The sequence below is a fragment of the Gadus morhua genome, chromosome 12 (genome assembly GCF_902167405.1).
Source record: "Gadus morhua chromosome 12, gadMor3.0, whole genome shotgun sequence".
Taxonomy (NCBI): domain Eukaryota; kingdom Metazoa; phylum Chordata; class Actinopteri; order Gadiformes; family Gadidae; genus Gadus; species Gadus morhua.
Genome location: NC_044059.1, coordinates 16,282,304 through 16,308,453, shown reverse-complemented (window position 1 = coordinate 16,308,453; position 26,150 = coordinate 16,282,304). Strand labels below are relative to the sequence as shown.

General features: G+C 41.8%; 2 long non-coding RNA genes across 2 annotated transcripts; both read right to left on the bottom strand.

Moving 5' to 3' along the window:
• Nucleotides 1-16,510: 16,510 nt before the first annotated feature.
• On the bottom strand, nt 16,511-17,730 carry LOC115555173 (uncharacterized). The gene is made up of 3 exons (XR_003978837.1): nt 17,582-17,730; nt 16,861-16,978; nt 16,511-16,771 (listed from the first exon to the last, which is right to left on the bottom strand). It is a non-coding gene; the product is annotated as an uncharacterized LOC115555173 (long non-coding RNA).
• Nucleotides 17,731-17,964: 234 nt separating this feature from the next.
• Nucleotides 17,965-18,589, bottom strand: LOC115555172 (uncharacterized). Its single transcript, XR_003978836.1, has 3 exons — nt 18,453-18,589; nt 18,190-18,258; nt 17,965-18,060 (listed from the first exon to the last, which is right to left on the bottom strand). It is a non-coding gene; the product is annotated as an uncharacterized LOC115555172 (long non-coding RNA).
• Nucleotides 18,590-26,150: the final 7,561 nt, after the last annotated feature.

Below are 26,150 nucleotides of genomic sequence, written 5' to 3'. Positions count from 1 at the left end.
GATTTTGTTATCTGAGTAGCGGTGCCGGACCTGGATCTAGTCATGCAATTGGCGTGTCGGCACCATTTACGGTTTGGGCTGTGGGCCCACATTTAGCGCAGGAATAATAATAAGAAAAATCCTTACAAAAACAATAGGGATCCAACCTGTTGGCTTGGACCCCTAAAAAAATCCTTACAAAAACAATAGGGATCCAACCTGTTGGCTTGGACCCCTAACTAGAACTGCAAGCAGTTATGCAGGGGTCCAAGAAGTGTGCATTTCGCCGGCACAACGCGACAAGAAATGTGCATTTCGCCGGCACAACGCGAAGCAAGTATTCAAAACGCTACCGTGAACAACATGTGGATATAAAGGTTTTGACTGTGGGAGCTTCGGTGTGGGAGTTATAGCCTAAAACGCGTTTTCAGAACATTCCCTTGGCCAACTAGGAGATAGACAATGTGGTGGTTTTTTGGCGCCGCCCTGTGGCGAAATTTTCCAAAGACAATTTTCCTTTGCCAAATAACTCCCGCCCACATTAACAATTCTTGCCCATATTTTCTATATAGACTCGGGTTTGCCCCTTGACGGTTTCCCTTGAGTTTGAAGAACATTCCTTTGGCCAATTAGAAGATATACAATTTCCTCGTTTATTGCGCCCCCTGAGGGCGTAATTTTCCGAATTTTTTATCGAACGCCGATAAGGTTAGCACCAACATGTGTGTAAAGTTTGGACTCGATCCGATGTCTAATTTTGGATTTCTTTGGAATTTTGATTTTCCACGTCTAATTTAGCTCATAAACCAATATTCAAAACGCTACCGTTTCGTCGTCGAAGGTCGGATCAAAAAACTGTCTAACGATTCCTCTGCGTGTGCGTCTGAAGATGTCGTGTGCAAAGTTTGGTGTCGATTGGTCAAGAAATGTGGGAGGAGTAGGGAAAAAACAGTTTTGCGGTTTTCGCGATTTTGCGAAAAAAATTCTAGACGCAAATGGGCGTGGCCTATGCCAAAAGATGCATCAGACTCCAGTGAATATGTGGGTATAAGTTTTTGACTGTGGGAGGTTCGGTGTGGGAGTTATAGCCCCAAACGCGTTTTCCCTTGGTATAGCGCCACCTAGTGTTCGGCGTGTCTGGATTTTGTCGTCTGCGTAGTCCGAAGAGATCTGGATCTAGTCATGCAATTCGCGTGTCGGCACCATTTACGGTTTGGGCTGTGGTCCCACTTTTAGGGAGGTAAGAATAATAATAACTAGAACTGCAAGCAGTTATGCAGGGGTCCAAGAAGTGTGCATTTCGCCGGCACAACGCGAAGCATGTGTTCGAAATTGAGAAACGGCGTATGCCAAAAGATGCAGCTGACTCCAGTGAATCTGTGGATATAAAGGTTTTGAGTGTGGGAGGTTCGGTGTGGGAGTTATAGCCCAAAACGCGTTTTCAGAACATTCCATTGGCCAATTAGGAGATGTATTATTTCGTCGTTTTTTTGCGCCCTCTTGTGGCGAAATTTTCCAAAGACAATTTTCCTTTTCCAAATAACTCCCGCCCACATTAATAATTCTTGACCATAATTTTTATATAGACTCGGGTTTGCCCCTTGATGGTTCCCTCATAGTTTGAAGAACATTCCTTTGGCCAATTAGAAGATATACAATTTCCTCGTTTATTGCGCCCCCTAATGGCGAAAAATTCCGGAATTTTTATCGAACGACATTAAGGTTAGCACCAACATGTGTGTAAAATTTGGACTCGTTCCGATGTCTAATTTTGGATTTCTTTGGATTTTTGATTTTCCACGTCTAATTTAGCTCATAAACCAATACTCAAAACGCTACCGTTTCGTCGTCGAAGGTCGGATCAAAAAACTGTCATGCGATTCCTTTGCGTGTGCGTCTGAAGATGTCGTGTGCAAAGTTTGGTGTCGATTGGTCAAGAAATGTGGGCGGAGTAGGGAAAAAACAGTTTTGCGGTTTTCGCGATTTTGCGAAAAAAAATTCTAGACGCAAATGGGCGTGGCCTATGCCAAAAGATGCAGCAGACTCCAGTGAATATGTGCGTACAAGTTTTTGACTGTGGGAGTTTCGGTGTGGGAGTTATAGCCCCAAACGCGTTTTCCCTTGGTATAGCGCCACCTAGTGGCCGGCGTGTCTGGATTTTGTCGTCTGCGTAGTCCGAAGAGATCTGGATCTAGTCATGCAATTGGCGTGTCGTCACCATTTACGGTTTGGGCTGTGGGCACACTTTTAGGGAGGTAAGAATAATAATAACTAGAACTGCAAGCAGTTATGCAGGGGTCCAAGAAGTGTGCATTTCGCCGGCACAACGCGACAAGAAATGTGCGTTTCGCCGGCACAACGCGAAGCATGTGTTCAAAACGCTACCCTGAACCTGTGGATACAAAGGATTTGACTGTGGTAGGAGTAGCGAGAAGTCAGTGTAGCGTTTTCGCGGCGAAATTTTGTAGAAGATATACAATTTCCTCGTTTATTGCGCCCCCTAATGGCGAAATTTTCCGACATTTTTATCGAACGACATTAAGGTTAGCACCAACATGTGTGTAAAATGTGGACTCGATCCGATGTCTAATTTTGGATTTTTTTGGATTTTTGATATCCCACGTCTAATTTAGCTAATAAACCAATATTCAAAACGCTACCGTTTCGTCGTCGAAGGTCGGATCAAAAAAGTGTTTCCATGCATTCTTTGCGTGTGCGTCTGAAGATGTCGTGTGCAAAGTTTGGTGTCGATTGGTCAAGAAATGTGGGAGGAGTAGGGAAAAAACAGTTTTGCGGTTTTCGCGATTTTGCGAAAAAAAATTCTAGACGCAAATGGGCGTGGCCTATGCCAAAAGATGCAGCAGACTCCAGTGAATATGTGTGTACAAGGTTTTGAATGTGGGAGGTTCGGTGTGGGAGTTATAGCCCCAAACGCGTCTTTCCTTGGTATAGCGCCACCTAGTGGCCGGCGTGTCTGGATTTTGTTATCTGAGTAGCGGTGCCGGACCTGGATCAAGTCATGCAATTGGCGTGTCGGCACCATTTACGGTTTGGGCTGTGGGCCCACTTTTAGCGCGGGAAGTATAATAACAAGAAGTGTGCATTTCGCCGGCACAACGCGACAAGAAATGTGCGTTTCGCCGGCACAACGCGAAGCATGTGTTCAAAATGCTACCCTGAACCTGTGGATTTAAAGGTTTTGACTGTGGGAGCTTCGGTGTGGGAGTTATAGCCTAAAACGCGTTTTCAGAACATTGGCCAAATAGGAGATGTATTATTTCGTCGTTTTTTTGCGCCCTCTTGTGGCGAAATTTTCCAAAGACAATTTTCCTTTTCCAAATAACTCCCGCCCAAATTAATAATTCTTGACCATGATTTTTACATAGACTCGGGTTTGCCCCTTGATGGTTCCCTCATAGTTTGAAGAACATTCCTTTGGCCAATTAGAAGATATACAATTTCCTCGTTTATTGCGCCCCCTAATGGTGACATTTTCCAAAAATTTTATCTAACGTCATTATGGTTAGCACCAACATGTGTGTAAAATTTGGACTCGAGCCGATGCCTAATTTTGGATTTTTTTGGATTTTTGATTTTTCACGTCTAATTTAGCTAATAAACCAATATTCAAAACGCTACCGTTTTGTCGTCGAGGGTCGGATCCAAAAAGTGATCAATGCATCTTTGCGTGTGCGTCTGAAGATGCCGTGTGCAAAGTTTGGTGTCGATTGGTCAAGAAATGTGGGAGGAGTAGGGAAAAAACAGTTTTGCGTTTTTCGCGATTTTGCGAAAAAAAATTATGGACGCAAATGGGCGTGGCCTATGCCAAAAGATGCAGCAGACTCCAGTGAATATGTGCGTACAAGTTTTTGACTGTGGGAGGTTCGGTGTGGGAGTTATTCCCGCAAACTCGTATTCCTTGGTATAGCGCCACCTAGTGACCGGCGTGGCTGGATTTTGTCGTCTGCGTACACATCACAGACCTGGATCTAGTCATGCAATTCGCGTGTCGGTACCATTTACGGTTTGGGGTGTGGGCCAACTTTTACGGAAGGAAGTATAACTAGAACTGCAAGCAGTTATGCAGGGGTCCAAGAAGTGTGCCTTTCGCCGGCACAACGCGACAAGAAATGTGCATTTCGCCGGCACAACGCGAAGCAAGTATTCAAAACGTTACCGTGAACAACATGTGGATATAAAGGTTTTGACTGTGGGAGCTTCGGTGTGGGAGTTATAGCCTAAAACGCGTTTTCAGAACATTCCATTGGCCAAATAGGAGATAGACAATGTCGTCGTTTTTTGGCGCCGCCCTGTTGGCGAAATTTTCCCAAGACAATTTTCCTTTGCCAAAAACTCCCGCCCACATTAATAATTCTTGGCCATATTTTCTATATAGATTCGGGTTTGCCCCTTGATGGTTTCCCTTGAGTTTGAAGAACATTCCTTTGGCCAATTAGAAGATATACAATTTCCTCGTTTATTGCGCCCCCTAATGGCGAAATATTCCGAATTCTTTACTGAACGCCATTACGGGTAGCACCGACATGTGTCTAAAATTTGGACTTGATCCGATGTCTAATTTTGGTATTTTCTGAATTTTTGCGTATCGACGTAAAACGTAGCTAATAAACAAATATTCAAAACGCTACCGTTTCGTAGTCGAAGGTCGGATCAAAAAGTGTTTGAGTTTTTCTTTTCGTGTTCGTCTGACGATGTCGTGTGCAAAGTTTGGTGTCGATTGGTCAAGAAATGTGGGAGGAGTAGGGAAAAAACAGTTTTGCGGTTTTCGCGATTTTGCGAAAAAAAATTATGGACGCAAATGGGCGTGGCCTATGTCAAAAGATGCAGCAGACTCCAGTGAATATGTGGGTACAAGTTTTTGACTGTGGAAGGTTCGTTGTGGGAGTTATAGCCCCAAACGCGTATTCCTTGGTATAGCGCCACCTAGTGGCCGGCATGTCTGGATTTGGTTATCTGAGTAGCGGTGCCGTACCTGGATCTAGTGATGCAATTGGCGCGTGTGCACCATTTACGGTTTGGGCTGTGGTACCACTTCTATGGCGGGAAGTATAAAAATAACTAGAACTGCAAGCAGTTATGCAGGGGTCCAAGAAGTGTGCATTTCGCCGGCACAACGCGGCAACAAATGTGCGTGTCGCCGGCACAACGCGAAGCATGTGTTCAAAACGCTACCCTGAACCTGTGGATACAAAGGATTTGACTTTGGTAGGAGTAGCGAGAAGTCAGTGTAGCGTTTTCGCGGCGAAATTTTGTAGAAGATATACAATTTCCTCGTTTATTGCGCCCCCTAATGGCGAAATTTTCCGAATTTTTTATCGAAGGACGTTAATGTTAACACCAACATGTGTGTAAAATTTGGACTCGATCCGATGTCTAATTTTGGATTTCTTTGGATTTTTGATATTCCACGTCTAATTTAGCTCATAAACCAATATTCAAAACGCTACCGTTTCGTCGTCGAAGGTCAGATCAAAAAAGTAATGCAGGAATTCTTTTCGTGTAGGTCTGAAGATGCCGTGTGCAAAGTTTGGTGTTGATCGGGCGAGAAATGTGGGATGAGTAGCGAAAAAACAGTTTTGCGGTTTTCGCGATTTAGCGAAAAATATTCCCAGACGCAAATGGGCGTGGCCTAGGCCAAAAGATTCAGCAGACTCCAGTGCATCTGTGTGTACAAGTTTTTTGACTCTGGGAGGTTCGGTGTGGGAGTTATAGCCCCAAACGCGTATTCCTTGTTATAGCGCCACCTAGTGACCGGCGTGTCTGGATTTTGTCGTCTGCATAGTCCGAAGAGACCTGGATCTAGTCATGCAATTGGCGTGTCGGCACCATTTACGGTTTGGGCTGTGGGCACAGTTTCAGGGGGGTAAGTATAATAATAGGAATAATAATCCTTACAAAAACAATAGGGATCCAACCTGTTGGCTTGGACCCCTAATAAAAAAAATCCTTACAAAAACAATAGGGATCCAACCTGTTGGCTTGGACCCCTAATAATAAAAAGAAAAATCCTTACAAAAACAATAGGGATCCAACCTGTTGGCTTGGACCCCTAACTAGAACTGCAAGCAGTTATGCAGGGGTCCAAGAAGTGTGCATTTCGTCGGCACAACGCGACAAGAAATGTGCGTTTCGCCGGCACAAAGCGAAGCATGTGTTCAAAACGCTACCCTGAACCTGTGGATACAAAGGATTTGATTGTGGTAGGAGTAGCGAGAAGTCAGTGTAGCGTTTTCACGGTGAAATTTTGTAGAAGATATACAATTTCCTCGTTTATTGCGCCCCCTAATGGCGAATTTTTCCGAAATTTTTATCGAACGACATTAAGGTTAGCACCAACATGTTTGTAAAATGTGGACTCGATCCGATGTCTAATTTTGGATTTCTTTTGATTTTTGATATTCCACGTCTAATTTAGCTAATAAACCAATATTCAAAACGCTACCGTTTCGTCGTCAAAGGTCGCATCAAAAAAGTGTTTCGTGCATTCTTTGCGTGTGCGTCTGAAGATATCGTGTGCAAAGTTTGGTGTCGATTGGTCAAGAAATGTGGGAAGAGTAGGGAAAAAACTGTTTTGCGGTTTTTGCGATTTTGCGAAAAAAAATTATGGACGCAAATGGGCGTGGCCTATGCCAGAAGATGCAGCAGACTCCAGTGAATAAGTGGGTACAAGTTTTTGACTGTGGGAGGTTCGGTGTGGGAGTTATAGCCCCAAACGCGTATTCCTTGGTATAGCGCCACCTAGTGGCCGGCATGTCTGGATTTGGTCGTCTGCCGTCATCTCACGTACCTGGATCTAGTCATGCAATTGGCTTGTGTGCACCATTTACGGTTTGGGCTGTGGTCCCACTTCTACGGGGGAATAATAACAAACACTACAAAAACACAATAGGGATCCAACCTGTTGGCTTGGACAAAAACAATAGGGATCCAACCTGTTGGCTTGGACCCCTAACAAGAAGTGTGCATTTCGCCGGCACAACGCGACAAGAAATGTGTGTTTCGCCGGCACAACACGAAGCAAGTATTCAAAACGCTACCGTGAACAACATGTGGATATAAAGGTTTTGACTGTGGGAGCTTCGGTGTGGGAGTTATAGCCTAAAATGCGTTTTCAGAACATTGGCCAAATAGGAGATAGACAATGTCGTCGTTTTTTGGCGCCGCCCTGTGGCGACATTTTCCAAAGACAATTTTCCTTTGCCAAATAACTCCCGCCCACATTAATAATTCTTGGCCATATTTTCTATATAGACTCGGGTTTGCCCCTTGATGGTTCCCTTATAGTTTGAAGAACATTCCTCTGGCCAATTAGAAGATATACAATTTCCTCGTTTATTGCGCCCCCTAATGGCGAAAAATACCGTTTTTTTTATTGAACGCCATTAAGGTTAGCACCAACATGTGTGTAGAATTTGGACTCGATCCGATGTCTAATTTTGTATTTCTTTGGATTTTTGATATTCCACGTCTAATTTAGCTAATAAACCAATATTCCAAACGCTACCGTTTCGTCGTCAAAGGTCGCATCAAAAAAGTGTTTCATGCATTCTTTGCGCGTGCGTCTGAAGATGTCGTGTGCAAAGTTTGGTGTCGATAGGTCAAGAAATGTGGGAGGAGTATGGAAAAAGCAGTTTTGCGGTTTTCGCGATTTTGCGAAAAAAAATTATTGACGCAAATGGGCGTGGCCTATGCCAAAAGATGCAGCAGACTCCAGTGAATCTGTGCGTACAAGTTTTTGAATGTGGGAGATTCGGTGTGGGAGTTATAGCCCCAAACGCGTCTGTCCTTGGTATAGCGCCACCTAGTGGCCGGCGCGTCTGGATTTGGTTATCTGAGTAGCGGTGCCGGACCTGGATCTAGTCATGCAATTGGCGCGTGTGCACCATTTACGGTTTGGGCTGTAGTCCCACAAGTACGGGGGGAAGAATAATAATAATAGGAAAAATCCTTACAAAAACAATAGGGATCCAACCTGTTGGCTTGGACCCCTAATAATCCTTACAAAAACAATAGGGATCCAACCTGTTGGCTTGGACCCCTAACTAGAACTGCAAGCAGTTATGCAGGGGTCCAAGAAATGTGCATTTCGCCGGCACAACGCGAAGCATGTGTTCAAAACCAATTGGCGTGGCCTATGCCAAAATATGCCACTGACTCCAGTGAATCTGTGCATATAACGTTTTTGACTGTGGGAGCTTCGGTGTGGGAGTTATAGCCCAAAACGCGTTTTCAGAACATTCCATTGGCCAGTTAGGAGATATATTATTTCGTTGTTTATTTGCGCCTCCTTGTGGCGAGATTTTCCAAAGACAATTTTCCTTTGCCAAATAACTCCCGCCCACATTAATAATTCTTGGCCATATTTTTTATATAGACTCGGGTTTGCCCCTTGATGGTTTCCTTATAGTTTGAAGAACATTCCTTGGGCCAATTAGAACATATACAATTTCCTCGTTTATTGCGCCCCCTAATGGCGAAAAATACCGTTTTTTTTATTGAACGCCATTAAGGTTAGCACCAACATGTGTGTAGAATTTGGACTCGATCCGATGTCTAATTTTGTATTTCTTTGGATTTTTGATATTCCACGTCTAATTTAGCTAATAAACCAATATTCCAAACGCTACCGTTTCGTCGTCGAAGGTCGCATCAAAAAAGTGTTTCATGCATTCTTTGCGCGTGCGTCTGAAGATGTCGTGTGCAAAGTTTGGTGTCGATAGGTCAAGAAATGTGGGAGGAGTATGGAAAAAGCAGTTTTGCGGTTTTCGCGATTTTGCGAAAAAAAATTATTGACGCAAATGGGCGTGGCCTATGCCAAAAGATGCAGCAGACTCCAGTGAATCTGTGCGTACAAGTTTTTGAATGTGGGAGATTCGGTGTGGGAGTTATAGCCCCAAACGCGTCTGTCCTTGGTATAGCGCCACCTAGTGGCCGGCGCGTCTGGATTTGGTTATCTGAGTAGCGGTGCCGGACCTGGATCTAGTCATGCAATTGGCGCGTGTGCACCATTTACGGTTTGGGCTGTAGTCCCACAAGTACGGGGGGAAGAATAATAATAATAGGAAAAATCCTTACAAAAACAATAGGGATCCAACCTGTTGGCTTGGACCCCTAATAATCCTTACAAAAACAATAGGGATCCAACCTGTTGGCTTGGACCCCTAACTAGAACTGCAAGCAGTTATGCAGGGGTCCAAGAAATGTGCATTTCGCCGGCACAACGCGAAGCATGTGTTCAAAACCAATTGGCGTGGCCTATGCCAAAATATGCCACTGACTCCAGTGAATCTGTGCATATAACGTTTTTGACTGTGGGAGCTTCGGTGTGGGAGTTATAGCCCAAAACGCGTTTTCAGAACATTCCATTGGCCAGTTAGGAGATATATTATTTCGTCGTTTATTTGCGCCTCCTTGTGGCGAGATTTTCCAAAGACAATTTTCCTTTGCCAAATAACTCCCGCCCACATTAATAATTCTTGGCCATATTTTTTATATAGACTCGGGTTTGCCCCTTGATGGTTTCCTTATAGTTTGAAGAACATTCCTTGGGCCAATTAGAACATATACAATTTCCTCGTTTATTGCGCCCCCTAATGGCGAAAAATACCGTTTTTTTTATTGAACGCCATTAAGGTTAGCACCAACATGTGTGTAGAATTTGGACTCGATCCGATGTCTAATTTTGTATTTCTTTGGATTTTTGATATTCCACGTCTAATTTAGCTAATAAACCAATATTCCAAACGCTACCGTTTCGTCGTCAAAGGTCGCATCAAAAAAGTGTTTCATGCATTCTTTGCGCGTGCGTCTGAAGATGTCGTGTGCAAAGTTTGGTGTCGATAGGTCAAGAAATGTGGGAGGAGTATGGAAAAAGCAGTTTTGCGGTTTTCGCGATTTTGCGAAAAAAAATTATTGACGCAAATGGGCGTGGCCTATGCCAAAAGATGCAGCAGACTCCAGTGAATCTGTGCGTACAAGTTTTTGAATGTGGGAGATTCGGTGTGGGAGTTATAGCCCCAAACGCGTCTGTCCTTGGTATAGCGCCACCTAGTGGCCGGCGCGTCTGGATTTGGTTATCTGAGTAGCGGTGCCGGACCTGGATCTAGTCATGCAATTGGCGCGTGTGCACCATTTACGGTTTGGGCTGTAGTCCCACAAGTACGGGGGGAAGAATAATAATAATAGGAAAAATCCTTACAAAAACAATAGGGATCCAACCTGTTGGCTTGGACCCCTAATAATCCTTACAAAAACAATAGGGATCCAACCTGTTGGCTTGGACCCCTAACTAGAACTGCAAGCAGTTATGCAGGGGTCCAAGAAATGTGCATTTCGCCGGCACAATGCGAAGCATGTGTTCAAAACCAATTGGCGTGGCCTATGCCAAAATATGCCACTGACTCCAGTGAATCTGTGCATATAACGTTTTTGACTGTGGGAGCTTCGGTGTGGGAGTTATAGCCCAAAACGCGTTTTCAGAACATTCCATTGGCCAGTTAGGAGATATATTATTTCGTCGTTTATTTGCGCCTCCTTGTGGCGAGATTTTCCAAAGACAATTTTCCTTTGCCAAATAACTCCCGCCCACATTAATAATTCTTGGCCATATTTTTTATATAGACTCGGGTTTGCCCCTTGATGGTTTCCTTATAGTTTGAAGAACATTCCTTGGGCCAATTAGAACATATACAATTTCCTCGTTTATTGCGCCCCCTAATGGCGAAAAATACCGTTTTTTTTATTGAACGCCATTAAGGTTAGCACCAACATGTGTGTAGAATTTGGACTCGATCCGATGTCTAATTTTGTATTTCTTTGGATTTTTGATATTCCACGTCTAATTTAGCTAATAAACCAATATTCCAAACGCTACCGTTTCGTCGTCAAAGGTCGCATCAAAAAAGTGTTTCATGCATTCTTTGCGCGTGCGTCTGAAGATGTCGTGTGCAAAGTTTGGTGTCGATAGGTCAAGAAATGTGGGAGGAGTATGGAAAAAGCAGTTTTGCGGTTTTCGCGATTTTGCGAAAAAAAATTATTGACGCAAATGGGCGTGGCCTATGCCAAAAGATGCAGCAGACTCCAGTGAATCTGTGCGTACAAGTTTTTGAATGTGGGAGATTCGGTGTGGGAGTTATAGCCCCAAACGCGTCTGTCCTTGGTATAGCGCCACCTAGTGGCCGGCGCGTCTGGATTTGGTTATCTGAGTAGCGGTGCCGGACCTGGATCTAGTCATGCAATTGGCGCGTGTGCACCATTTACGGTTTGGGCTGTAGTCCCACAAGTACGGGGGGAAGAATAATAATAATAGGAAAAATCCTTACAAAAACAATAGGGATCCAACCTGTTGGCTTGGACCCCTAATAATCCTTACAAAAACAATAGGGATCCAACCTGTTGGCTTGGACCCCTAACTAGAACTGCAAGCAGTTATGCAGGGGTCCAAGAAATGTGCATTTCGCCGGCACAACGCGAAGCATGTGTTCAAAACCAATTGGCGTGGCCTATGCCAAAATATGCCACTGACTCCAGTGAATCTGTGCATATAACGTTTTTGACTGTGGGAGCTTCGGTGTGGGAGTTATAGCCCAAAACGCGTTTTCAGAACATTCCATTGGCCAGTTAGGAGATATATTATTTCGTCGTTTATTTGCGCCTCCTTGTGGCGAGATTTTCCAAAGACAATTTTCCTTTGCCAAATAACTCCCGCCCACATTAATAATTCTTGGCCATATTTTTTATATAGACTCGGGTTTGCCCCTTGATGGTTTCCTTATAGTTTGAAGAACATTCCTTGGGCCAATTAGAACATATACAATTTCCTCGTTTATTGCGCCCCCTAATGGCGAAAAATACCGTTTTTTTTATTGAACGCCATTAAGGTTAGCACCAACATGTGTGTAGAATTTGGACTCGATCCGATGTCTAATTTTGTATTTCTTTGGATTTTTGATATTCCACGTCTAATTTAGCTAATAAACCAATATTCCAAACGCTACCGTTTCGTCGTCAAAGGTCGCATCAAAAAAGTGTTTCATGCATTCTTTGCGCGTGCGTCTGAAGATGTCGTGTGCAAAGTTTGGTGTCGATAGGTCAAGAAATGTGGGAGGAGTATGGAAAAAGCAGTTTTGCGGTTTTCGCGATTTTGCGAAAAAAAATTATTGACGCAAATGGGCGTGGCCTATGCCAAAAGATGCAGCAGACTCCAGTGAATCTGTGCGTACAAGTTTTTGAATGTGGGAGATTCGGTGTGGGAGTTATAGCCCCAAACGCGTCTGTCCTTGGTATAGCGCCACCTAGTGGCCGGCGCGTCTGGATTTGGTTATCTGAGTAGCGGTGCCGGACCTGGATCTAGTCATGCAATTGGCGCGTGTGCACCATTTACGGTTTGGGCTGTAGTCCCACAAGTACGGGGGGAAGAATAATAACTAGAACTGCAAGCAGTTATGCAGGGGTCCAAGAAGTGTGCATTTCCCCGGCACAACGCGACAAGAAATGTGCATTTCGCCGGCACAACGCGAAGCATGTGTTCAAAACGCTACCCTGAACCTGTGGATAAAAAGGATTTGACTGTGGTAGGAGTAGCGAGAAGTCAGTGTGGCGTTTTTGCGGCGAAATTTTGTAGAAGATATACAATTTCCTCTTTTATTGCGCCCCCTAATGGCAAAACTTTCCGAAATCTTTTTCGAACGTCACTAAGGGTAACACCGACATGTGTGTAAAATTTGGACTTGATCCGATGTCTAATTTTGGTATTTTTCTGGATTTTTGATTTTCAACATAAAACGTAGCTAATAAACAAATATTAAAAATGCTACCGTTTCGTAATCGAAGGTCGGATCAAAAAGTGTTTGAGTATTTCTTTTCGTGTGCGTCTGAAGATGTCGTGTGCAAAGTTTGGTGTTGATTGGTCGAGAAATGTGGGAGGAGTAGGGAAAAAACAGTTTTGCGGTTTTCGCGATTTTGCGAAAAAAAATTCTGGACGCAAATGGGCGTGGCCTATGCCAAAAGATGCAGCAGACTCCAGTGAATATGTGCGTACAAGTTTTTGACTCTGGGAGGTTCGGTGTGGGAGTTATAGCCCCAAACGCGTATTCCTTGGTATAGCGCCACCTAGTGGCCGGCGTGTCTGGATTTTGTCGTCTGCGTAGTGTTCACGGACCTGGATCTAGTGATGCAATTGGCGCGCGTGCACCATTTACTGTTTGGGCTGTGGTACCACTTCTAGATGGGAAGTATAATAATAATAATCCTTACAAAAACAATAGGGATCCAACCTGTTGGCTTGGACCCCTAATAATAGGAAAAATCCTTACAAAAACAATAGGGATCCAACCTGTTGGCTTGGACCCCTAATAATCCTTACAAAAACAATCGGGATCCAACCTGTTGGCTTGGACCCCTAACTAGAACTGCAAGCAGTTATGCAGGGGTCCAAGAAATGTGCATTTCGCCGGCACAACGCGAAGCATGTGTTCAAAACCAATTGGCGTGGCCTATGCCAAAATATGCCACTGACTCCAGTGAATCTGTGCATATAACGTTTTTGACTGTGGGAGCTTCGGTGTGGGAGTTATAGCCCAAAACGCGTTTTCAGAACATTCCATTGGCCAGTTAGGAGATATATTATTTCGTCGTTTATTTGCGCCTCCTTGTGGCGAGATTTTCCAAAGACAATTTTCCTTTGCCAAATAACTCCCGCCCACATTAATAATTCTTGGCCATATTTTTTATATAGACTCGGGTTTGCCCCTTGATGGTTTCCTTATAGTTTGAAGAACATTCCTTGGGCCAATTAGAACATATACAATTTCCTCGTTTATTGCGCCCCCTAATGGCGAAAAATTCCGGAATTTTTATCGAACGACAGTTAGGTTAGCACCAAAATGTGTGTAAAATTTGGACTTGTTCCGATGTCTAATTTTGGATTTCTTTGGATTTTTGATTTTCCACGTCTAATTTAGCTCATAAACCAATATTCAAAACGCTACCGTTTCGTCGTCAAAGGTCGCATCAAAAAAGTGTTTCATGCATTCTTTGCGCGTGCGTCTGAAGATGTCGTGTGCAAAGTTTGGTGTCGATAGGTCAAGAAATGTGGGAGGAGTATGGAAAAAGCAGTTTTGCGGTTTTCGCGATTTTGCGAAAAAAAATTATTGACGCAAATGGGCGTGGCCTATGCCAAAAGATGCAGCAGACTCCAGTGAATCTGTGCGTACAAGTTTTTGAATGTGGGAGATTCGGTGTGGGAGTTATAGCCCCAAACGCGTCTGTCCTTGGTATAGCGCCACCTAGTGGCCGGCATACCTGGATTTTGTCGTCTGCATAGTCTTCAGGGACCTGGATCTATTCATGCAATTGGCGTGTCGGCACCATTTACGGTTTGGGCTGTGGGCACACTTTCTTGGTAGGAAGTATAATAATAATAAGAAAAATCCTTACAAAAACAATAGGGATCCAACCTGTTGGCTTGGACCCCTAATAATAATCCCTACAAAAAAAATAGGGATCCAACCTAACCCTTGAACTGATGTCATTCAGGTTGTGTGTATGATACATGCCAAATAAACATATCTACAGAAACTGGAGCTTGTCAGCTTTCAAATGAAGTATCATACATCCATCTAGGACTTAGGGTTACTGTGTTATAAGCTTTTCCATTTGGGTATGTGTATAGGCGAAAAAAACCAAAATACTGCCGGGCCTTAACAGGCTAGGGTAGGAGTTAGCTATATTTATAATGTACATGTGATGTACTCAGCAGGTTATGTTGCCCACCGCGGTGAAGTTAGTTTTAGGTTGGATATTCGACGGATATTCAGTCCAGTTCCAGCCGCGACTTCAGAGATTTGCCCGACAATAGCAGCAGGAGAACGGTTAGCGCACCTCGCAGAGCCTCGCGGTGAATCGCTGGAAACTGATTTAGGGACCGTCAATAAATTACTTCACGTAAATATATCAATACAAAATACTTAAAAGTATTTTCAATAGCTTCCATGCCATGTGACCCAGTGACTCCAAACCAGTATCCAATTGTAGAACTAAACTCTAAGAAGAGGACACACCACTTTTTATGGTATTTTAGTGCTTTCTCTATTTTATATGAATATTAATATGCAGGAATGATCATATTTCTTTCAATAGCTTCCATGCCATGTGACCCAGTGACTCCAAACCAGTATCCAATTGTAGAACTAAACCCTTAGAATAAGACACACCACTTGTTATAGTATTTTATTCCTTCCTCTATTTTATATGAATATTAATATGCAGGAATGATCATATTTCTTTCAATAGCTTCCATGCCATGTGACCCAGTGACTCCAAACCAGTATCCAATTGTAGAACTAAACCCTTAGAATAAGACACACCACTTGTTATAGTATTTTATTGCTTCCTCTATTTTATATGAATATTAATATGCAGGAATGATCATATTTCTTTCAATAGCTTCCATGCCACGTGACCCAGTGACTCCAAACCAGTATCCAATTGTAGAACTAAACCCTAAGAATAAGACACACCACTTGTTATAGTATTTTATTCCTTCCTCTATTTTATATGAATATTAATATGCAGGAATGATCATATTTCTTTCAATAGCTTCCATGCCATGTGACCCAGTGACTCCAAACCAGTATCCAATTGTAGAACTAAACCCTTAGAATGAGACACACCACTTGTTATAGTATTTTATTGCTTCCTCTATTTTATATGAATATTAATATGCAGGAATGATCATATTTCTTTCAATAGCTTCCATGCCACGTGACCCAGTGACTCCAAACCAGTATCCAATTGTAGAACTAAACCCTAAGAATAAGACACACCACTTGTTATAGTATTTTATTGCTTCCTCTATTTTATATGAATATTAATATGCAGGAATGATCATATTTCTTTCAATAGCTTCCATGCCACGTGACCCAGTGACTCCAAACCAGTATCCAATTGTAGAACTAAACCCTAAGAATAAGACACACCACTTGTTATAGTATTTTATTGCTTCCTCTATTTTATATGAATATTAATATGCAGGAATGATCATATTTCTTTCAATAGCTTCCATGCCACGTGTCTTAAGGATCAGCACAATCAAATAAATCAAATCAAACAAACAAAGTAAAATATAATAAGTAAAGACTAGGCTACATTCAGCCAAACCAAAGTCCTTTGGTAATGCTAATGGTCGGTAATGGTTTGGTAATGGTCGACACCATACCTCACGTAACTGAGGGACTAGGACAGCTCATCATAGTTTCTGTCCCTCTCGCCTCCCCTATCCAACTAACACACATCGCTTATCTGTTAAGGTACGGCCACACTGCACGCGCGTTGGCGTTGAAAATCAGCATTTTTGCATGGGGAACCATTGGTGCAGGCGCGTAGACGTGTTACACACGTTAAAGCGGTGCGTTAGTGGCGTTAGACGCTGCTTGACACAGCGGTGCGACGTTGTACTTGTAAAACAGTGAATAAACAAACACCGTGCAGCAATCACTTATTTCCTAAAAATGATTATGCTTTATGCAGCGGCAATACGCCTTTAGCTTTGATATTTCAGCGCAACTGCGTAATTGAAAGACTAGGGAAATGTTTGGTGCGGCCACAATACGGACGCGTGAGGACGCGCCAATAGCGGCGGCGTCAGAGTCTACATCACAATTCTACATTGGAACTGCTGCTTCACAACAACTCACCCAGTCTGTAATGGGAGGTCCAGATCCCGGAGGCTTCACGGCTGCACACATTGCGCAACAAGTGTGCTCATCAAAGACTGAAACAAAATAGTAGAATTTTTTTTTATTTATTCATTTACATAGTATATTGTAATTATACTATATGTGTGCTTTACAGTATATGTACCTGATGCCTTTAGGATTTCGAGAGCCAGATCTCTCCTCTCCTTTTTCATGGCCTTTTTGGATGTCTCAAATTTAACATCTGGGATCTGAGGAAATGCCTCCATCACTGCTTTTGCCATCTAAACAAAAAACACTTCTGTGGGTGTTTCTCCATTGGATATTAAATACACAGATACTGACATCAAACATGGGAAACATTTTACTGAAGAATTTGACTAGAATGTGACTAGAATGCCTCCCAAAACATTTAACCGATTTGTAACTTGTCAACTGTGGCAACCCGGCCGTTGCCAATTAAGAAGATGAGGAGCACCTGAGGAACCGGTGGAGAAGCAGCTTAAATAGCCTGCTGCTCCACTCATTCGGGGCTCTCTCAGCCATGTGGCTCGTGCTGAGAGGGAGCGACGGTCGCGGGAGAAGCCGGGAGCGGGAGCCATGCTGACCTCACGACGGACCGGACCCGGAGATCCCTCACCCTTTTTACCCCATAAGTGGAAGAACTTTCGTTGTCTTTTGTTTTACTTTTTTTAAGTGGTTATACGCAATAAAAACCATTGACCTACACCCTATTTGGTCTGTCTCCTTCGGAAACCTCAGCCGCCGACGATCGGGGTTGCCACACAACACATTGCATTTTACGTTTGCCTAATGTTATGAAATGTAATAATCTTTCACACACATTTCGTACATGACATAATGAACACAAAATCTCTTTAGCTTACCTTGACAACAATGACACCGCAGCTACTTCCATCCTGTTGAACTGGGTGGCTCATAACTCCCCCTTTCCACCTAATATCCAACCAGTCTTCTTTGCCATGGCGTGTCCTCCGCATCCTTAAGTATTCCCTGAATAACGTTAATTTTAATACACTTTAAATAGGGATTTTGTTACAGTTGGTAACTTAAGTGAATAAACAAAGTTTGATGGACTGGTGCAGATCAGCCATAAATGTTACTCACTGAATACTTACCTCTACACAATTCTCATTTACAGCAGTTGTCAGTGTTGTATGTGAATATTAATGTAAATAACTGTTATTCACTTTAAACATTTAGATATATTTGTATTAGAATTTTCAAAACTAGCTGAAATGTTGATTTACTGTATTCTTTTAGCAGCATGTTCAGAGTCCTCAAGCTCTGATGACAATCGTGCTGGATCCATCAGAAATACTGTGCTGGTTTCTGCATTAATGTACTGTGACAGAACAAAGAGGAACATAACTATTAATATTACACTAATAGTTCAGTGGTGTGCATTAAAAGACTAATAATACAGAATACAAAAGTATCAAATAAAAAAACCAACAATAAAATAATTACAAACCAGTAAGTTCCAGTGGTTGCCGTTGACTAGCACAAATGACAGAACAGCTTCATAGTTGTCAAAGTTTACCTACAAGACCAAAAGGATGAAAACAAACACATAGAGAGGCTAAAATAATCAATAATCTCAGGTAATGTACTTGATTTGAATTTTGACTTGTTGATTCTCAGACAATTTTTTATTCCATGTAGCTAATATGACCGTGAACCCACCCCCACATCATCACCATGCACAAGCAGACCTACAATCACCAAACACATTACCTTTGGTAAACTGTGACGAGGTAGTTCAGTTCTGTCACTGAACAAAATCCCACCTGCTGAGTAGTGATTCATAATGTAGACGGTGTCCACCACATTGAATGTGTGGGCAGCAACATGAAACAGGCCCTCAATAACCTGGCAAAAACAACAAGATAAAATAAATAAATGATAATTATCCAATTAATAAACTTTCTAAAATTGGCTGTACTTTCCAGCATTTTAAGAGTATCAAAGTATCTGAACACTCTTGATATAAGTCTTAAAATGCTAGATAAAGTAAATGTCACAGTGCCGAGTGAAACTGATACTTAAAATCACACAGTCACGTACCTCCCCTGTCAACCACTGGTATGGTCGAAGTGAGCATAGCTCACTATGGTGGATAAGGATGCTGCGCCCCTTAATCTGTGAAGGGAGTAGTGCAACAACCATTTCTGTGTCCCTCTTTTTCCACAGTAATGTTAACTGCAAGAAAGAACTACAAGGAAATGCCAATTTAATATTGACACTAGAAATGAAAAGGTCTTGGAAAACAAAGCCTTATCTTTGGAAAACGGCACAATTCTAGCATATACATAATATATATATTAGCATATAATATTTTTCCTTTTAGTGCTACCATGACAAAGTTTCCACTAGGCAATATAACATTTGAACCGGCAGCCCTTTAAGCGGATACACAACTTAGGTGGTTTCAGATGTAGTTTAAAAATCAAGCTTGTGCTGCTACAAAACAGTTTTGTCTTTTATACCCAACTTTGTAAGGTTGGAGGGAGAATTGTCTTGTTTTGTCACAGTATGTATACATACATACTACAATACACTACATGTTGTGTATTGTGCAGATTAAACAATTACTCAACTTATGTATGTGCTCTCTATTTGATTGTATTGCCGTTATTTCTCTTTCCTACTTTGGGACCACAATAAGAATAAGAATGGCATTTTGTGTTTATCTTTTCAAGTTTTGCCTTTCATAGCAGAGCTGCAATGTCAAATTGTTCTGTTCAAATAAATTTAGATCAAATAAAATGTTTGCCTTTATTTGAATCTGATACTGCCACGAAATATATACTATATCTATGTATCTAAAGAACCATTTAAACACATATTAAGTGTTAAACAATATTTACCTGTGCATCTTTAACTTGTTGATCCTGAGCCTCTTTTCTTTTCTTCACTTCTTTGGCATGTAGGCTCCTGGGGTTTGGTAGTTTTTCTGGTGGATTGAAGTACTTGGACTTGGACTTGGACTGACCTGTAGAGCTGTCCCGCTTCTTCCACTGTTCTTCATGGTCATCATCTGGCCTGCGAGAACTTGTGACTGTTTTATCCAGAATCTGAATTGGCAGATTATGTTGCTCAACGTGCTCTACATATCTTCCCTGCATTGAGGCAAACATTTTGGATATGAACTCTGCAGGTCTCAGGTACTTTTTTTTTAACAAGATAGAGTGTTTGACCAAACCAAACCAGAGTTCAACATGGCAGTTGGTATCCCTGGTTTTTTCTCTTCCATTTGTTTCGATGGTTGTGCATTTTCCATGCCGTGACAGATCCCCAAGCAACAAACCACCCCACAATGGGAAAATTCCCATATAGTTTTTAAACAGCACATTGATGACACCAGGACAGAGGTAATGGTTGTTTATGCCAATGCCAACAGGATCTTCTGTTAGGATGTCACACTGTGCTTGGTCACGACTGGCTTGAAAAGCATGCGTAAAAGGTGACTTTCCAACAGCACTGTTAGCAGATTTCTCAGTGTTGCTTTCCTCCTCTCCCATCACATGTCCACTTTCTTCCAGCTTTATGTCCTGGATTTTCAAAACACACTTGTCGAGGTATGTTTTGCTCTGTTTCACCAAATGAGTGTACTCCTCTGCATCAAAAAGCACACACATATGATAAAAAACCTCATGGGCCACCTGCATACTTGTGCAGTTCAGGAGGTAAGCAAAACTGAATGTTGCATATTCTTGTATGCCTCTGTCTCCTGTTTTCCTGCCAAATGCTTGTGACACAGCCTTCATGATATGTGCAGAGCACAGATGCAGCACAGTGAACTTGGGAATCTGTTCACTTTGTCCAGACACTATTCCAAATGCTCTGATGAGGTACATTGAAATATTCTCCTTGTTGAAGGACAGAAGCACGCTGTTAATTAGAGCCCAACTATAATCAGTCTCAACCTGTGTTATTCGTCTTTTTGTTGTATGTGACAACTTCCTCTGGAATTCCATTAGCCAATAGGAAATGGATGGAATGGAATGGCTGTTGGTTATGAGTTCTGTGACGGGCAAAGGAGGCTTATCCTTGCCCATGCCTGGCAAAACTAGAGCATAATACAGTACCCTTTTGTTTTGGTCAGGAATTTTCTGCACCACACCACCTGTAGCATCAAGGTAGAGGGCGGTTGGTGTTTGTTTTAAATGTTGAGCTAAAATATTGATTCCAGTATCAGTTTGTAAATGTACAGCAAAAGGATCAATTTGCAGGCGCTGAAGATAGCCTTTTGAGGATGCATGACTGCTGCTCTCTTCAATGACCTTTTGTGTAAGCATGAGTTCAAGCATTACATCATCATGGAGCCTTGCACTCTTTTTAACCTCAGATGAAATTGTCTTTAAGACATCCTTGGTGAGGCTTCTGGTGAAATTACCAGCCATGATCTCTTCCACAGGTGTGTTTTTTAACATGCTGTAATAATAATTGCTGACACCATTGATTACAGCTTTAGCAATCTTTCCTCTTCGTAGGTATTTGGCTGGCCTAAATTTTCTTTGGTTGTTACGGTGTCTGACTTCACCAAAGCGCAAAACTTTAAAACATATTCTTTTATCCGTTGATTTTGGGCTGCTTTTTTTTGAAAAACTGTAGACAGCCTTGCATCATTCAAATGTACAGCGTGCTGAGGCACGGAAAAATGGGGATTTTATTTTACGGCTGTAACTTGTCTTCACATGCTGATACTTGAAAGCAAGTGTACAAGATGGATTTTCTTTTAAAAATTCATCATACAGTACATCAGTCCATGGAGGACGTAGACGTTTCTGCCCATGTTTTGGTTTTAATTTGTTCCATTGTTTTCTAGTGATTGTAATTCTGAACATTTTTGGCCCTGCTTTGCACCTTCTGTAGCCTGTTTGTTGATCTGATTTAGTGCATTTTGATTCTTTTCCTTTCCTTTTCCTTTTTTGCTTAGTCTGGTCCACAGTCTCCTGACATTCCTCTCTGCTCTCTTTTACACTGTCGCTGTCAGTCTGAATATATATTTCTTCATCTGCATTGTCCCTGTCTTCTTCACTTGATGGTGTCTGCTCTTCTTCACCTTTCTTGCTCAAACTTTCTCCATCCTGCTCAGTAGCCTGAAATCCTTCTCTCTTATTTGTTTGGGTCTGTGTATTGTTTATTTCGGGACCTTCTCTGTTCTCAACAGTCTCTAGATCAGACAATATATACATGTCTCTACCATCTGTACTGTCCCTGTCTTCTTCACTTGATGGTGTCTGCTCTTCTTCACCTTTCTTGCTCAAACTTTCTCCATCCTGCTCAGCACCCTGAAGTCCTTCTCTCTTCCTTTTCTTGGTCTGTGCATTGTTATTTTCAGGACCTTCTCTGTCCTCAACAGTCTCTGTATCAGACAGTCTACTCATGTCTCTACCATCTGTACTGTCCCTGTCTTCTTCAATTGTTGGTGTCTGCTCTTCCCCTTCATCTTCCTTATTGTCCCTTTCTCCATCCTGCTCAGTACCCTTTCGTCTTGTTCTCTGCCTTTTCTTTTCTAAAAATTAGGACATTGTTGGAGATATTATAATGGAGATATGGCTAACAAGATACTTACAACACCATTTAATTTGTAAATTGAGTCAAAGTATAAATGACAATATGACAATAGATAATAATAACAAGAATAAGAATAATTAATTGTATTTTTAGGGCGCCTTTCATGACACCAAAGGTCACCTTACAATGCATAGATAAAAACAGTAAACAGTAGCAGTAAAAAATAGGGGTGCAACGGATCACAAAACTCCCGGTTCGGATTGTGTCACGGTTTTTGAGTCACGGGTCGGATCATTTTCGGATCAACAACAACAATAAAGATAACAAGACAAATGTGACTTTAAATAAAATCTTCAAATGTGTAAAAACAAAATAAAGTGAAAAATTAGGTAATAATTCAATTCAAAAGGATAGTCAATATTTAAAAAATTGCAATCCGAGGCATTATTCCTTCTTCTTTTTAACATGGATACTAAATAATCCCTAACCATGATTTTACAATTCAGGATGTCTGCATTGCCTTGGGAGAGTGTTGACTCTAAACGCTCCCCACATCTTCTTTTTTTTCATCAAGTATGGTAGCGAAATACAGTTCCTGTCGTGTTTTACTTGGCATTTTGTAAATCCATTGATTTCGGTTGGAAGACTCATTGCTCATAGCAAAGGAAGGTTGGTTGTAGTCTTTTCGCTCGGTTCTAGCCCTACTGTTGATACGGAGAAACGAGCGAAAAAACTACAACCAAACATAAACATATCCGCTTCCGGTTCCGGTTTCCGTTTAAATGGGATTTACGGAACGCCAAATAAAACACAACAGAAACTGTATTTCGCTACGATACTTCATGATGTTGTTAATACCGGAATTGTCCTTTAAACATGCGCTGATCATGTGAACGAACAACTGTTTTTTTTTATCAGCCGATCCGCGGATCACTTGCGTCCCGAACCTTGAGGGTTGATCACGGGAAACCCGTGAACCGTTGCACCACTAGTAAAAAAGTATCACATCAATAAAGACAGGAAAACAAGAGACATGAGAATGAAGGATAGGAGGAAAGTGCACGGAACAATGATCATGCACCCTAGAGCATGCGTCATGGCAAACACGATTCTAACCAGGCACGGCGTTATGGGTGGGCCCGACGGACCAGGGACCAACCACTGTTTAACGGGCCCACCCGAAACTTTTCTTGAAAAAATAAATAAAAATCTTCTGAAATGCTTCATTTTTTCAATTCAGCAACCTTTGTTGATATCGATGCTTGATCCGATTTGCGCAAAAGGGGAATTATCTTCGTGGATAACCGTGATTGGCGTTATTATCTCGTAGTATAGGCTACAATTGAATGCATCTTCTTTGTAGGCCTATTATAAGCCAAGCTCAGTCTGTTGCTAATGATATCGAAATATTGTTGAAAACTTAAAACAATTAAAAAGAAATCTGAAATATTCTGCCTCATGTTATACGAGCATAAACAAACTATGTGGGAAATATTCGATTCCTGACCACTTTTACAGTCTATAGGCCTTAGGTCTACAGACCTAATGGCCTAAAGCCATTACGCACAGCCAGGTGCGTAATGGAGATTCCAAAGCGCCCTTTGGTCAAAACCGATTTTTACACGGCCGGACCCTACTGGCGGTTTCTTTTTTATGTAAATGCGATAAGACGCTCCCCGGTACAAGAGGGGGTGCGGGGGGGGGGCTTGGTTTTTAATTTAAGGACCACACACAATTGGTCTGGCCCATCCACAACTCGAATCCTGGCGCCGTGCCTGATTCTAACTCCATACTCAACAAAGTAAATTAAGAACAGTAGGGTTACCTGCATGAAGCACAGCTGTGCGGACTCCTCTTCTGTCTTCATCCCAGATGACCCTTAACCACTTTAAACATTTGTGGTAATTGCCTTTTGTGGTGTTTGCCAAGGCAAGTGAAATTGAGGACCACTGCTCAGATGTAACATTTACTTTAAATCTGTGATCAATAAAGGACCTGAGAACAACATCCGTACCACCAGCTTTTTGCCAAAGGTCTGTAGCTCTTTTTCTCTAGCCTTCTTTGAAGCGCACCATTTTCAGCAAGTCTGACTGCCTGCTTCTTACGAAGTTCTCTGTGATTTTCCAAGTTCGGGTTCATTATCGCCACCTAATGATGGTAATAATTATTACATATCTTGCTTCCTCCAGCAATGGTGAAACACATATAGCCTTATACATATGCTATTATACATATATAGATATTAGTGCTGTCAGTTAAACGCGTCATTAACGGCGTTAACGCAAACCAATTTTAACGGCGTTAATTTTTTTAGAGCGTGATAAACGCCATTTATTTATTTAAAAAAAAGAAGAAAAAAAAGAAGCAGTATCCTGACTGCTACGTTCAAGGGATTATGTTTGTATGTTCATCGTTAAATTGCACTAAAGGCTTTTTTTTTATCGTCCTGTTTTGATCAATATATGCCAATGTTGTTATCAATAAAAAAACATTTGCAGAAGGCAAGCCGATGCACTTCTCCATGTTGATAAGAGCATTAAAATGAGAAAAATGAATGGGACAAAGAAATCAAGGGATATTTAGCATAGAAAAAAATAATCGTGAGTTAACTAGGACATTAATGTGATTAATCGCGATTCAATATTTTAATTCCTTGACAGCAATATATATATATATATATATATATATATATATATATATATATATATATATATATATATATAGTATAAATAATAGACACACACAAAATAATAGATGGACACAAATTGCTGCTTGAAAATATGTGAACCTCTTGAGCGTTATTTTAATTATTATTATAATTCTATATTGAATCAGAATCAGTTTACTTTTACAATTGGATACTGGTTTGGAGTCACTGGGTCACATGGCATGGAAGCTATTGAAAGAAATATGATCATTCCTGCATATTAATATTCATATAAAATAGAGAAAGCACTAAAATACAATACAAAGTGGTGTGTCTTATTCTTAGGGTTTAGTTCTACAATTGGATACTGGTTTGGAGTCACTGGGTCACATGGCATGGAAGCTATTGAAAGAAATATGATAATTCCTGCATATTAATATTCATATAAAATAGAGAAAGCACTAAAATACAATACAAAGTGGTGTGTCTTATTCTTAGGGTTTAGTTCTACAATTGGATACTGGTTTGGAGTCACTGGGTCACATGGCATGGAAGCTATTGAAAGAAATATGATAATTCCTGCATATTAATATTCATATAAAATAGAGAAAGCACTAAAATACAATACAAAGTGGTGTGTCTTATTCTTAGGGTTTAGTTCTACAATTGGATACTGGTTTGCAGACATGGGGGACTCGAGTCACATGACTTGACTCGAGTCAGACTCGAGTCGCAAATTTGAGGACTTGAGACTTGCTTGACAAACACTGATAAAAGACTCGACTTGACTTTGACTTGGTCTTCATGACTTGAGACTTGACTTAGACTTGAGACAGATGACTCGAAATGACTTTTCTAAAGTTAGATTATAGGTTGGATATGTGATTTGCGATATGCCAGCAGATTTTGAAAAGACGCAACTCAAACGGTCCTACCCACTCTACTTCAACGCTGACTCTGACTCCACCCATTCCAAGTACATGGACGCTCAATCACACAAGAGCGCGAACACAGATGCGCGAGAGTGGCCAGGGCAGGCTAGCTAGGTTTGAGTTTAGGGTTGTATGCTAGCGCTAGGTCGAAATGTGGATTAGCTAGTAAACTAGCTCCAGTAGCTACCGCAGGATAACAACAAACAGAAGCTTGCTCTGGGTCACGAGCTTTGAGTACGTGCACGTGCACGAAGAGGTCTCGCGCGGGGGGGGGGGGGGGGAGTGCAGTACGACCTTTTGATTGACGTACTTACTGTCCAATGCCACTCGGTG